The sequence below is a fragment of the Tupaia chinensis genome, unplaced genomic scaffold, assembly GCF_000334495.1.
Source record: "Tupaia chinensis unplaced genomic scaffold, TupChi_1.0 Scaffold149798_1, whole genome shotgun sequence".
Taxonomy (NCBI): Eukaryota; Metazoa; Chordata; class Mammalia; order Scandentia; family Tupaiidae; genus Tupaia; species Tupaia belangeri.
The window spans coordinates 707,097-718,810 of record NW_006209642.1 but is presented as its reverse complement, the minus strand read 5'-3'; positions in this window follow the sequence as shown (position 1 = coordinate 718,810).

The following is an 11,714-nucleotide window of genomic DNA, read 5'->3' as shown; positions in this document are numbered from 1 at the left end:
TTGCCCTACATTAAATTCCCTCTGTTGTAGCTTTCTGAGGTATATTCTGTTTTCCTGACTGGACTCTGATTACACTTCACAAGTTTAAATTACTCAGTCTTATCAAAGTCATTCAAGTTATAACACAAATGTTATTTAATCCTCATACCAATGTTGAGGTATAATTATTATTCCCATTTATATATGAAGGAATAAAGCCTAGAAAAGTTATGTATTTTAACAAACAGAAGGTCATGGTGCTGAAGTAACAGGGTATCAGGTACCAAGAGGTTGAGAACAGACTGAAGTGGCTAATAACAGGCAGGTGGAAGAGTGTGTAGGCTGAGTGTGGTTAGCAGAGGGCAGGAGGGTTTATACGTTTTTGAGCAGAAGTGTAAAAGTATTCTATAATCTGTTCCACAAGAGCACAAACTATTTCTGGTTGTTTTTTTGTTTTTGTTTTTGTTTTTGTTTTTTATCAGATTGAAAAGAGCACATTTCCCAGATCAGTATCCACAAGTAATGCATTTGAGGTTGTATTCATTTACTCTAGCAAATTGCAGTTTCTACTTGGTTGAATTTGCGGTAGCCTGCTATCACCCTCCAGGATTCATCAGGTTATTGCACTGACCAGACTGGTAAAGTAAATAGAGATAATAATGAAAACTACTATCTCGCATTATATGTCTTTAAGGGTTGTATTGAGTACTGCCATTCCTCCCTAGATTAAATATGATGATTGATTTTTTATATGGTCAAAATGGTGTGGGGGTGGACGGGGCTAGAAGCTTTCATTTAACTTCTTTGTACAGTAATTTTTTTTTTGCAAAGGGCAAGGAGTCAATGTGGGTAATGTCCCAAATAATCAGGCATGTCATTTCCCATTAGAGACTGCACAGTGACTGCTCCATAGGGCTGTGCAGCTAAGCCTGAGCCCACTGCATTTTATTGCATGGCTCCCAAACATCCCCACTCTAACAGAGCATCATGATGCAAACTGAATTTTAAATCTAACAGTCCCTCTCTTCCAAACTTGCTAGACCACAGAAACTAAATGTTATCTAGAAAAAAAACGTCATTGTCTGAAACTGATACTTAGTAAGTCAAAAATAAAACCAATATCCCCATTCTGAAATATTAAAATAGGTAATAACATTATACATGAGGACAATTTAAAATAGCAAATCAAATCTCAATTCTAATTCTGAATTCAATAAAGTGGCATTTATACCAAGTTCTGAAAATACTTTCTTGAATAACATATATAAATATTTAAAGGCATGGCCCAATAAAGTGCTAGATAATCGAAATTACTGAAAATATAAGCCAAGTTAATTAGATAGGTGTTATTAAATGTTAAGTACACACTAATCTGGTATTTGATGACCTTTTCTCCAAATCGGAAAGCTAGACTTTATAATCCCAAAATAAAGAAGCAGCAAACCCTAGAAAGCATGGCTCTACCAGGGCAAGCAAGGAGAAAATAACTGATTTCCTGGAGATCTGCATAAAGGTCAGTACCCAAGTTTTATCTCTAGACATCAGAAAAAGTATAATTTCCTTTTAAACAGCATATATAGACGCCTAAATAATGATTGAAATGTGAAAACATAGAGACGGATGAGGTGGGTTTATAGACTGTCTACCCAAAGTTGACGAAATGTACAAGATAAACAAAAACTTGAAATACAGCTAGACAAAGAAAAAAATCCAACTTAGGGGCTGGCAGGTAGCATGGTGATTAAGGGGACTGGACTCCCATATAGCCAACAGTGCTTTGAGTCCCAGACCTGGTGACTTGCTTTCTTACGTTCCCTCTCTCTCTCTCTTTCACTCTGTCCCTCTCTGGTCAAATTTTAAAAAAGAAAGAGAAAGAAAGAAGAAAAGAAGGAAGGAAGGAAGTTAAATAAAATAATTCTAAAAAAAGAGAAAGAGGAAGAAAGATAAAGAGAAAGAAAGAGAAAAAGAAAAAGAAAGGAAGAAAGAAGAGAAAGAAAAAGAAATTCAACTTATAGACAAGGAAAGAAACCGGATTCCAGCTAGCAGAGCAGGACTCCTAGCGAGGGCCTCAGAAGCTGAGTTGGAGGGGTAGCGAGAGTCAAATTCTGTTGAATCTCCCCAATACTACATGATTTACAGAGAAGTAAACAACTTGGAAAGAGTCATGATGAAATCTTCAAGTGTAGATGTACAAATTAGTGGAGCTTGAGTCTTGGGCTCTCGGTAAATGCAGCAGAAATTTCTGGGCTCATCATTTACAAGGCTTAAGTTGATACGAGAAAATGATCTGAAACCCCCAAGTATGCTGCCACAGAACTAAGGGTACAACTTCAGCTAGATAGAGGATACAAACCTCTGATCAGAAAACAGAGACTGGGTTATCTAATAAAGGCTGCATTGAGATCTTAACGAGATCACTTTTTTCCTGGTTCCTCCACATCAGTAGATTCTAAAAAAGTGACTAGAACTTCCACATCATGAAAGTGAAACTCAGTTCATTAGGGATAATAATGCTCAGATACGGTAGTTAAAGGCAAACTGCAGTCACGACTACCTGAATTAAGTCCAATAGAAGGACTGCTCTGAGCAGCTCCTATTTAACCTATGCTAAATGAAGTAACTCCACACACACACTACACCAAAAGAAAAAAAAAGGGGGCGGGTGTAATGTCAAAGAAGATAATGGCATGCAAAAGTCTGATGGAGAATTTATTTCGGAAAAATAAATAAATAAGCATAGTAAAAAAAAGGTTATTCTCCAGGAATACATCACGCTGTAAAAGAACTTATCAAGAGAACATAAATTCAATAATGTAAGAACGCAAAACTAAGGTAAACAACCAAATTAAATAAAAAGAGAAATGCCAAGGCCAGAAAAACAGAGTCCAAACACCATTTGCAAACTAATACATTAAAAACATGAAGCCATAGACATCCAAAAGGGCATGAGATTATGTCATACATATAAAGGAAATGGATTAAAGTTCAATTGTGTAGAGAGAAAGTGATGTAAGTAGAAGTTAAAGATAATCTGGGCCAGAGGCCAATAGGTACCTTAGTGGTTAGGGTGCAGGACTCTCACAAGGCCGACCAGAGTTGGAGTCCCAAAATGGCTGTTTGAGAATCATGCCAGGCACATGTGCAGGTGTGCCCAAAATCCTGAGAGGAGACTAGAGAAGGGATTGTGTTGTGAGCATCCCCCTAGAGGGTAAGGAGGTGATTTCTCATTTCCCCTTTCTCAGTCTCTCTCCAGTGAGTACATAAGCCCTATGGCAAAAACAAATGAAATAAAACAAAACAAAAAGATAATCTAGGCCAGGGAAATCAGTATCCGTAGTGTGGTACATTTGACAAATATGCTCAAAAGCAATATAAACATTTCCTTAAAAAAAAAAAAAAAAAAGAGCAGATCAGGACCAGCAGTTGGTGTAATGGCTATGTTGCTGAACTCCCATGTAGCCGACCGTGGTTGGAGTCCCATATCCGGTGGCTTAAACTCATGCCGGGCGTGCATATGTGTGTGTGCCCAAGATCCCAAGAGGAGAATGGAGGAGAAGGGATTGCGGTGTGGCCATTCCCCCTGGGGGGTGATTTCTCACTTTCTGTCTCTCTGTCTTTCTCTGTCTCTCTCTCTCTGTCTCTCTGGAGAGAGCCCTCGCCCTATAGCAAAAACCTCTCCCCCACCCAAAAAAGAGAGCAGATTGAAAATGTAGAAAGTTGCCAAATATAATACCTATAAGCCTTTCAGAAAAGTAGAAAGTCTGACTAACCCAAAGAAAAATCACAGTAAATACAATGGTAATGAGAATTATGGTGATGGATGGTACTGATTCCACCTGAAGGCAAGAAAAATAAAACTTAACATCAGTGAGATTTATGTTATAGAAAAAGAATGTTTTGGAATATTTAACAAAATAAAGCAAATGATATAAATAAGAAAAAACAAAGGTCATATAAAGGGAAGAGGAGGCAATATGATCCTTTTTAATTTAGTTTTTAAAATTTTGTCAGAGAGTTTATGTGCTCATCAAAGAGAGAGAGAGCATCCCCCATGGGGCGGGGGGTGGTCATGCCACAGTCCTGTCTCTATTTCTCCTCCCTTTTGAGATTTTAGGCACATAAACACACATCCATGGCGTGTTTACCAAATCACTCAGTCCGGAACTCCACCTGGTCATTTAGTCATGTGGGATACAGCTGCATAACATCACACCACCAGCTGGCCCCGTCCTCAACTTTTTATTTTCACATAAGCAGGAAGTCACATAATACCATATTTAAAAAAATAAATTTAGTTTCTGACATCACCTTGATGCTCTTAGACTTTTTAATTTACACAAGAGGCATCTTTATGAACTCTGGTGTTAAAAAATATTTTTCCGGGGACCAACAGTTGGTGTAATGGCTATGTCACTGGACTCCCATATAGCCGACCGTGGTTCGAGTCCCAGACCCAGTGGCTTAAACTCATGAAGGGCTTGTGTGCGTGCGTGCCCAAGATCCCAAGAGGAGAATGGAGGAGAAGGGATTGCAGCGTGGCCATTCCCCCTGGGAGGTGATTTCTCACTTTCTGTCTCTCTGTCTCTTATATATATATATATATATATGTCCAAACTACAATAACTCATTTTATTTGTCCTCTATGTTGAGATCTTAATTTTAATCCTACTGTTCAAAGAAAACTTTAGACAAATTAAATTTAAGAGTTGGGCCATCCCCATAGGGCAGTAGGTAAGCCCTGTGCACAGACAAGGTACTGGATCCCACGTGGCCAACCGTAGTTCAAATTCTAGATCTGATAGTTTGAAAAACTCATTTGATACATGTGCATGTGTGACCCAAATTCTGCTGGGATAGAGAACTGGAGGAAACAGGCTTGCACATGACTCATTGGGAGGCACTTCCTCTTTTCCTCTTTCCCTCAATGGTGAGTGAATGATCTCAATGAGCAAAAAAAAAGAAGAAAAGAAAGAATTTATCTGAGCAAAGAGCAATTCATAAATTGAGGATCATCCTGAATCAGTGCAGGATTAGAGAGCTCTGCTCAGCAGAGCTGTGCGCTGTTACAGGCCAGACACAGAAGCCAAGTAGGAAAATCTCTTCATTGGTTACATCTAGGCATCGTTGTTACATGGGCAATGGTGTGATCAGTTGGTTGCCTGTGATCAGTGGAAACTTGGCTGTTTATGATTGACTGAAGCTTGGCTCTTTGATAGACTTCTAAGTTATGTTTCAGTTTGTCTACATAAGTTAGATTGTGGTTCTCCGTGTAGAACTCAACTATGAAGACAGCCCCAGGCGTTTTTCCTCTTGCTTATTTAATTTAACAATTCCTCTCTTTGGACCATCCTCTTAATCTTGAGAGATTGATGCCACTCTGTATCAACATCATAATGAACTTCTTTGGCCTCAGTGTAGAATTCACATGCCATGATGTCAGTTGAATAATTCTCTTTCTGTTCTCTTTATGTTTTAATCAGAGTGAGACTGTGTTGCACAGGGTATGGCTGTAAGCAAGGATTTAAGACTCTTGAGGGGATACAGTGTACCAGGGAGAATACCATAATGGCTACCAGGAGTGTAATACCAAGAAACAAGAGTAATCCTTACAGGAGTCCCCATGAACCAAACCAATTAAAATATGAACCAGAAAAATCTATTTGTTTTAACCAAGTAGCTACTGTGTTGATTTCTTATGACTGAATTTCTATCATATTAGACATATTTATCTAAGCACAGTATGTTAGCTATCGCACATACTCCCCTCTGTTCAGTCAACAGGTAGTCCAAAGCAATCCTGTTGTCAAAAACAATTTTAGCTAAAGAATTTTTCAAACTATGCTGGGCTTCTGTACTCTTTGGACTACAGTGAGATATAGTAGCTAATGTTTGAAGCACATTTCTAATCATAAACTCATTTACACTTATGCCAAGCAGAGGAGGGTATGTTCTATCAAAAGATACTCATTTATAGGCATCTTTAAAACTCCTCTCTATTCCATAGTGCTAATTAAGAAAAGTAAACCAATTTTCAGATTCCAATTGGTTACAGAGTGACAGTGGTATTGTTGTAATTGCTAATCCACATTGTCCTCTTATTTTCCATTTATTCAGCTCTGGAGTTGACCACACACACAATTAATAGCTAAATCTTCTGCAGGTAAAAATACATCCTGGAGAAACATAACAGACAGTTCTCTTAGGGATGCCTTGTATGTTAATGGTCACCAGAAGGGTAATATCAGTAATATTTATCCAAGGTTCCATTATTAAACCATTGTGTGGTTGTAGGCTATTAACTACTAAGGAATTAGAGTTGTGATTCTACCTACAAACTCTTAAATTATCTTTTTTGTCTGTTTTATTTAGCTTCTGGCATAATTTAGCTGCAATATCTTCACTGTAGGTTTTACCAACAGTTTGATTTAATCAGAGAATCTCAGTATGTGACTCTCAAACCCTGACCTTATAAACAGAAACAGACGTGCAATTTGAAGAAATTCCACACTTGAACTATCAGTGAAATTTTTTACAGGATGAATCAGAGTATGTCTAAAATTAGGTAGAGATTTTGATTTAACATGCCATGCCCAAATTCAGTTACATTCCCCACAAAACTTGTTAATTATGAAATCTTATTGATTGCATTATCTTGGTACATATAAACAAGAAGAAAATTATAGGGAAATCAAGATAGGAAGGAAAAGTTTCATGACAATAAAAGAGAGAAATTGACTGGTGATCTTAGAAAAGCTATTTATGTCCAGAATACTGTCTGCTTTATTGAATATCTTCCCTCGTCAACTTTGCTTTGAGGTCATCAATGGCTAAGGGTCTGGAAGAGTCCTCTTGAGTTGAAAGATATGGATCTAAGATTCAAGGCCCTGAAGTTTTACTGCAATATTGGTGGTGAAAAGAACCTGCTATTATCTGCTCCAATAGGGATACAGGGAAATCTTTCTCTGATGTCATCTCCAAAAGAGCCAATCTTGGTTTCTAGATTATGAAAGATCTGGTTGTGACAAGTTGGTGGGTCAGGAAGGGCATCTTTTGCCTAATTGAAATAGTATTTGGCTTAATATTGAGTCATGTCAGAATTTATATAAGACTAGGGGATTCTCGAAGTATTATAATTAGGGCATAGACCTTCTGGTAATTATTTCCTAAGAGGGAAATCTGTGTTTTCCAGTGTGGATGGATCTCATGCCATCAACTGATAATACCTTTGACCAAGGCAATCCAGTCAATTCAGTTAGCTTCCCAAATTCCACTGTTTGTAGTACTTTAAGTTTCACAATTTTTCTAGTGAAAAAAAAAATGTTTACCTCTAGTGTTGGAGATTTATCCAAGAATCTTTAATATAGGGGAAAAATTTAATTTTCCCAGAGGATGCGTGCTCACCAGAAACACAGAGAGAGAAAATCCTCCATGGGAGGTGATCACACAACAATCTCTTCTCTTCTATCTGTCCCTTCTTTCAGGACTTTATGCACATACATACACAGGCCCACTATTTTTCAAGTTACTGGGTTTGGGACTCAAACTCCATAGTTGGTCTTGTGGGATCCAGCTGCCTAAACCATCAAATCACTAGCTGGACCAAGGAAACAAATTTTTAGATAACTTTTATTTAAAAGGTTATACTGGACCTGCAGATGGCATAATGGTTACATTACTGGATTCCCACATGGTCCACTGTGGTTTGAGACCCAGATCAGGCAGCTTAAAACTCCAGCCAAACATGTATGTGTGCATGCCCAAAATACCGAAAAAGAACGGAGGTTAAGAGATTGTGGTGTGGCCACCTCTCCTGAGGGGCGATTTGTTGCCTTTTCTATATATATATTTCTCTGTCTCTGGAGAGTGCACATGCTCTATAGCAAAAATCTCTCTTAAAAGTTTTTTTTGTTTGTTTTTAAATAATAAAAGGTTATAGCATCACCTTTCTTTCAGATAAAAGTTTCTATACAAGCAGAAAACATTCATTAAAAGTGACAAATGAAATCTATCTATAAACGTTCAAATGATCCAACTGGTGTTGAAAATGTGCTACTTGATGTTTGTATTATCTTATTAGAATTATAGGTTTGACAAGCTAAACATTGATTATAAATTGTCTTAGCAACTTTAGAACAGTCGCCTCACCAATTTTTTTTTTATAGTTTATATAATTTTATCTATTTCATGATGAGACATGATGAGTGTGGAGCTTTTAAAAATGGAAGCTCTTTGGCCCAACCACAGTGACATGAGCTACTAAGATGCTCCACTCCACAGGCTGGGACCACAAGGGAGGCCCAAGTTCTATTGCCAGTCCAACTTTAACACTATGGGTGATGGCATGTGCCTTTAATAATGGCAACTCAAGAAGAGCAAGGCAAGAGTACCATGGGCACAGGGCTGGCCTGAGCCATATAGCACTAGTGTATTCCTATAGTACAAGCTGGGAGGCTGAAACAAGAGAATGGTGACATGGTAGCAAACTATCTTTTAAAATGAATAAATATTAAAATATTTAAGGACTCAGAGAGAGGGACCAGCAGTTAGTGTAATGGCTATGTCACTGGAGTCCCATATGGTCAACTGCAGTTCAAGTCCCGGATCCGGTGGCTTAAACTCACGCCAGGCACATGTGCATCCATGCCCAAGATCCCGAGAGGAGAATGGAGGAGAAGGGATTACAGCGTGGCCAACCCCCCTGGGGGTGATTTCTCAGTTTCTGTCTCTCTGTCTCTCTCTGTCTCTCTGGCGAGTGCAAGTGCCCTATAGCAAAAACCTCTCAAAAAAAAAAAAAAAAGAAAGAACCAGGCAACTGTGGGGACTTCCAGGAGTCCATACTTAACACTGAATCTATACCCTTTTGAATATCTATTTTGTTTCAGTAATTTGGGTTCATACCACTGTTTAAAACATAGGTCATCATAGGTAATTTGACTTGGACCAGTCTTATGAAGTTTATCAATTTATATATCTTAATAGTTTTCATACTAGCTGACCTACATAAAATCTACTAACTCATTTCCTTAGTATTTAGTTAATTCTGATTTTGCTTGATTTTGGGTTAGTAGTTTTATGAGCCAATCAGTTTCTTCATTAGAGTTCTGGGAATTCTCAGTCCAATGGTATAATCTTGGTGTATTCAGAAACCTGTATTTGTCAGAGTCACTTTCATGAGCCTCTTCAATGATCAAATAATTTAGGTCTATAGTTTCTTATAATAGTTTTAATGAGAGTGATAGAGTAAAACAATTAACTTTTCTGATGACTTAGAATCACCATTGTTGGGGCCAGCAGATGGCACGGACATTAAGGCAACTGGATCCCACATGGCCAACTGTGTAGTTTGAGTCCTATATCCAGTAGCTTGAAAAACACTGTGCACCTGGGCATGTGTGCCCAAAATCCCAAGAGGAAAATGGAAGAGAAGGATTGTGACATGGGCCATCCACCCTGGGGAGTGCTTTTTTATTTTCTTTTTCTTTTTTTATGAAGAGGTTTTTGCTATAGAGCACATGCGCTCACCAGTAAGACAGAGAGAGACAGAGAGACAGAAAGTGAGAAATCACCCCCCAGAGGGGATGGCCCACACCACAATCCCTTCTCCTCCATTCTCCTCTCAGGATCTTGGGCACTCACGCACATGCGCCTCGCATGAGTTTAAGCCACCGGGTCCAGACTTGAACTGTGGTGGGCTACATGGGAGTTCAGCAACATAGCCATTATGCTAACTGCTAGTCCCAATTTTCTTTACCTTTCTCTGCCTATCTCTGGTGAGCACACATGCCCTATAGCAAAAAGAGAAAAGAAAAAAATCATAGCTAAAGGTCTATGAGAGTTTATTATAACATAATCAATAGGAAATTTCATTATTTCTGCAACATACAATATTTTAAAATAATGACTAGAATTATGACTGATTGCATTATACTAAAATAATTTGATTTCTAGGAATTTCATATAATTTATGGAACACATATTAATAACTTATCCATACAAGATCACTTACAGAAGGTTCAGTATTACTTATTTAACAATATTTCCGATGTAATTTAACATGTCAAATAAGCCTAATTAGTCTAACAACTCTCTCTATAAGGAGAGAGAACAAATTATTTTGAGATATTCTGGGAGCCAATCTGGAAACTGCTAGATCAATACTAGGAAAAAAAAAATAGTTTCAAAAAGTCTTCATTTAGAATTTAATTTTTGGAGCTTGTCATAACTGTGAAAGGGTTTAAAATGCTTTGTTAAAATAGGATCATAGGTCACTGTGAGACAATAGTTATTCATTTAACCAGAGTGACAATTAAAAGACTTCAAAGGCAAATCAAGAAAGTAACATAGTAGTTGTAAAACTTCAGATCTTTTCATAGAGAGGGCTGTTTTCTTTAGTAACTAAGTTGTAATAAAGACATTACAAAGCACAGGAAATTATCTCAATAAAGCACAGAATCTTTGTTTCCTATCCCAATTACCTAAAAGGTAAAGAAAAACGTTTTACAATTTCCTATTAAAAGTAGACAAATACTCAAAGAAAACATTGTTTTAACAGAGAGGATCAAATCCTAGTTTTAAATCGATGTGCTTTAGGTATTATTGCTAATTTTTTTAAAAAAAAATCTTATAAATAATTTTCTTATAAATGTATCCAGTTTGATTATACATAAAATTAATTTTCCAAGATTTTTTTTTACAAACCTTCCACAACTTTCTTATGTCCATTCAGTTTTGTCCTATACTTTCCCTCGTTCTCATTTTGGAACAACCAGTCATTCTACTTTCCAGTGAAAATTATTCTTTTTCCCATAATAAAACAATGTCTCGTTCTCATTTTGGAACAACCAGTCATTCTTCTTTCCAATGAAAATTATTCTTTTTCCCATAACAAAACAATGAGTCCTCATACTTCATAACTTTCTTTACCAAAGGCACTTCTTACCTCCTTTTTATATTTGTATATAGAGTTGTTACTCCTGTTGTTCCTAGTCATTTTAGGTACGTTTATCAATTACCGTTTTTAATCCTTGGTGGGCTTAATTTCTAGGGAACCCTATGAAGCAAGCAATTGTGAACTGTCAGAACCAACGATCTGTAGATTGACGAGCCATGAATCACAATTTCTCAAGCACACGCTTTCTCATGGTACAGTTAGTCTACATGGTACAAAACTTGTTTACTAAGATTTGTTCCAAATGTTTTGACTCTCTTTGTGATAAGAAGATGTACAGGAGACAAAATTTATATTCATCCTCTTTGCTGTTTTAGCTAGGCCTGAGAATTAAATTGTTGTTTGTATAGATTTTCCTCAGCCTCAACTTTTTTTCTTTCATAAGAATGGTAAAATCTCCTGGAATGGAAGGATATCTTCCACATGGGAATTTTGTCTTCCTTACAACTCTCACTTGTTCATTTTTTTAAATTTAATTTAATTTATTATCATAATCTTTTATATATTACATGGAATCACATATATTTATGGTGTATTACATTTCTTTTTCCAGCACAATTACCATGCATGTCAGTCAAGACAAAGACGTTACTATCCACATCATCATCATCAAATAGCTTTTCATTTTTTTCAATTATTATTATTATTATTTATTCTCATTATTTTTAAACATTCAATCACTATATATCATTGGCTTGTATAAAGAATTTACCCAACATGAAATACTTCTCAGACCAGTCGAGAATACTATACATGTTATCACCAGCAGGTAATAAACCATTTCTGT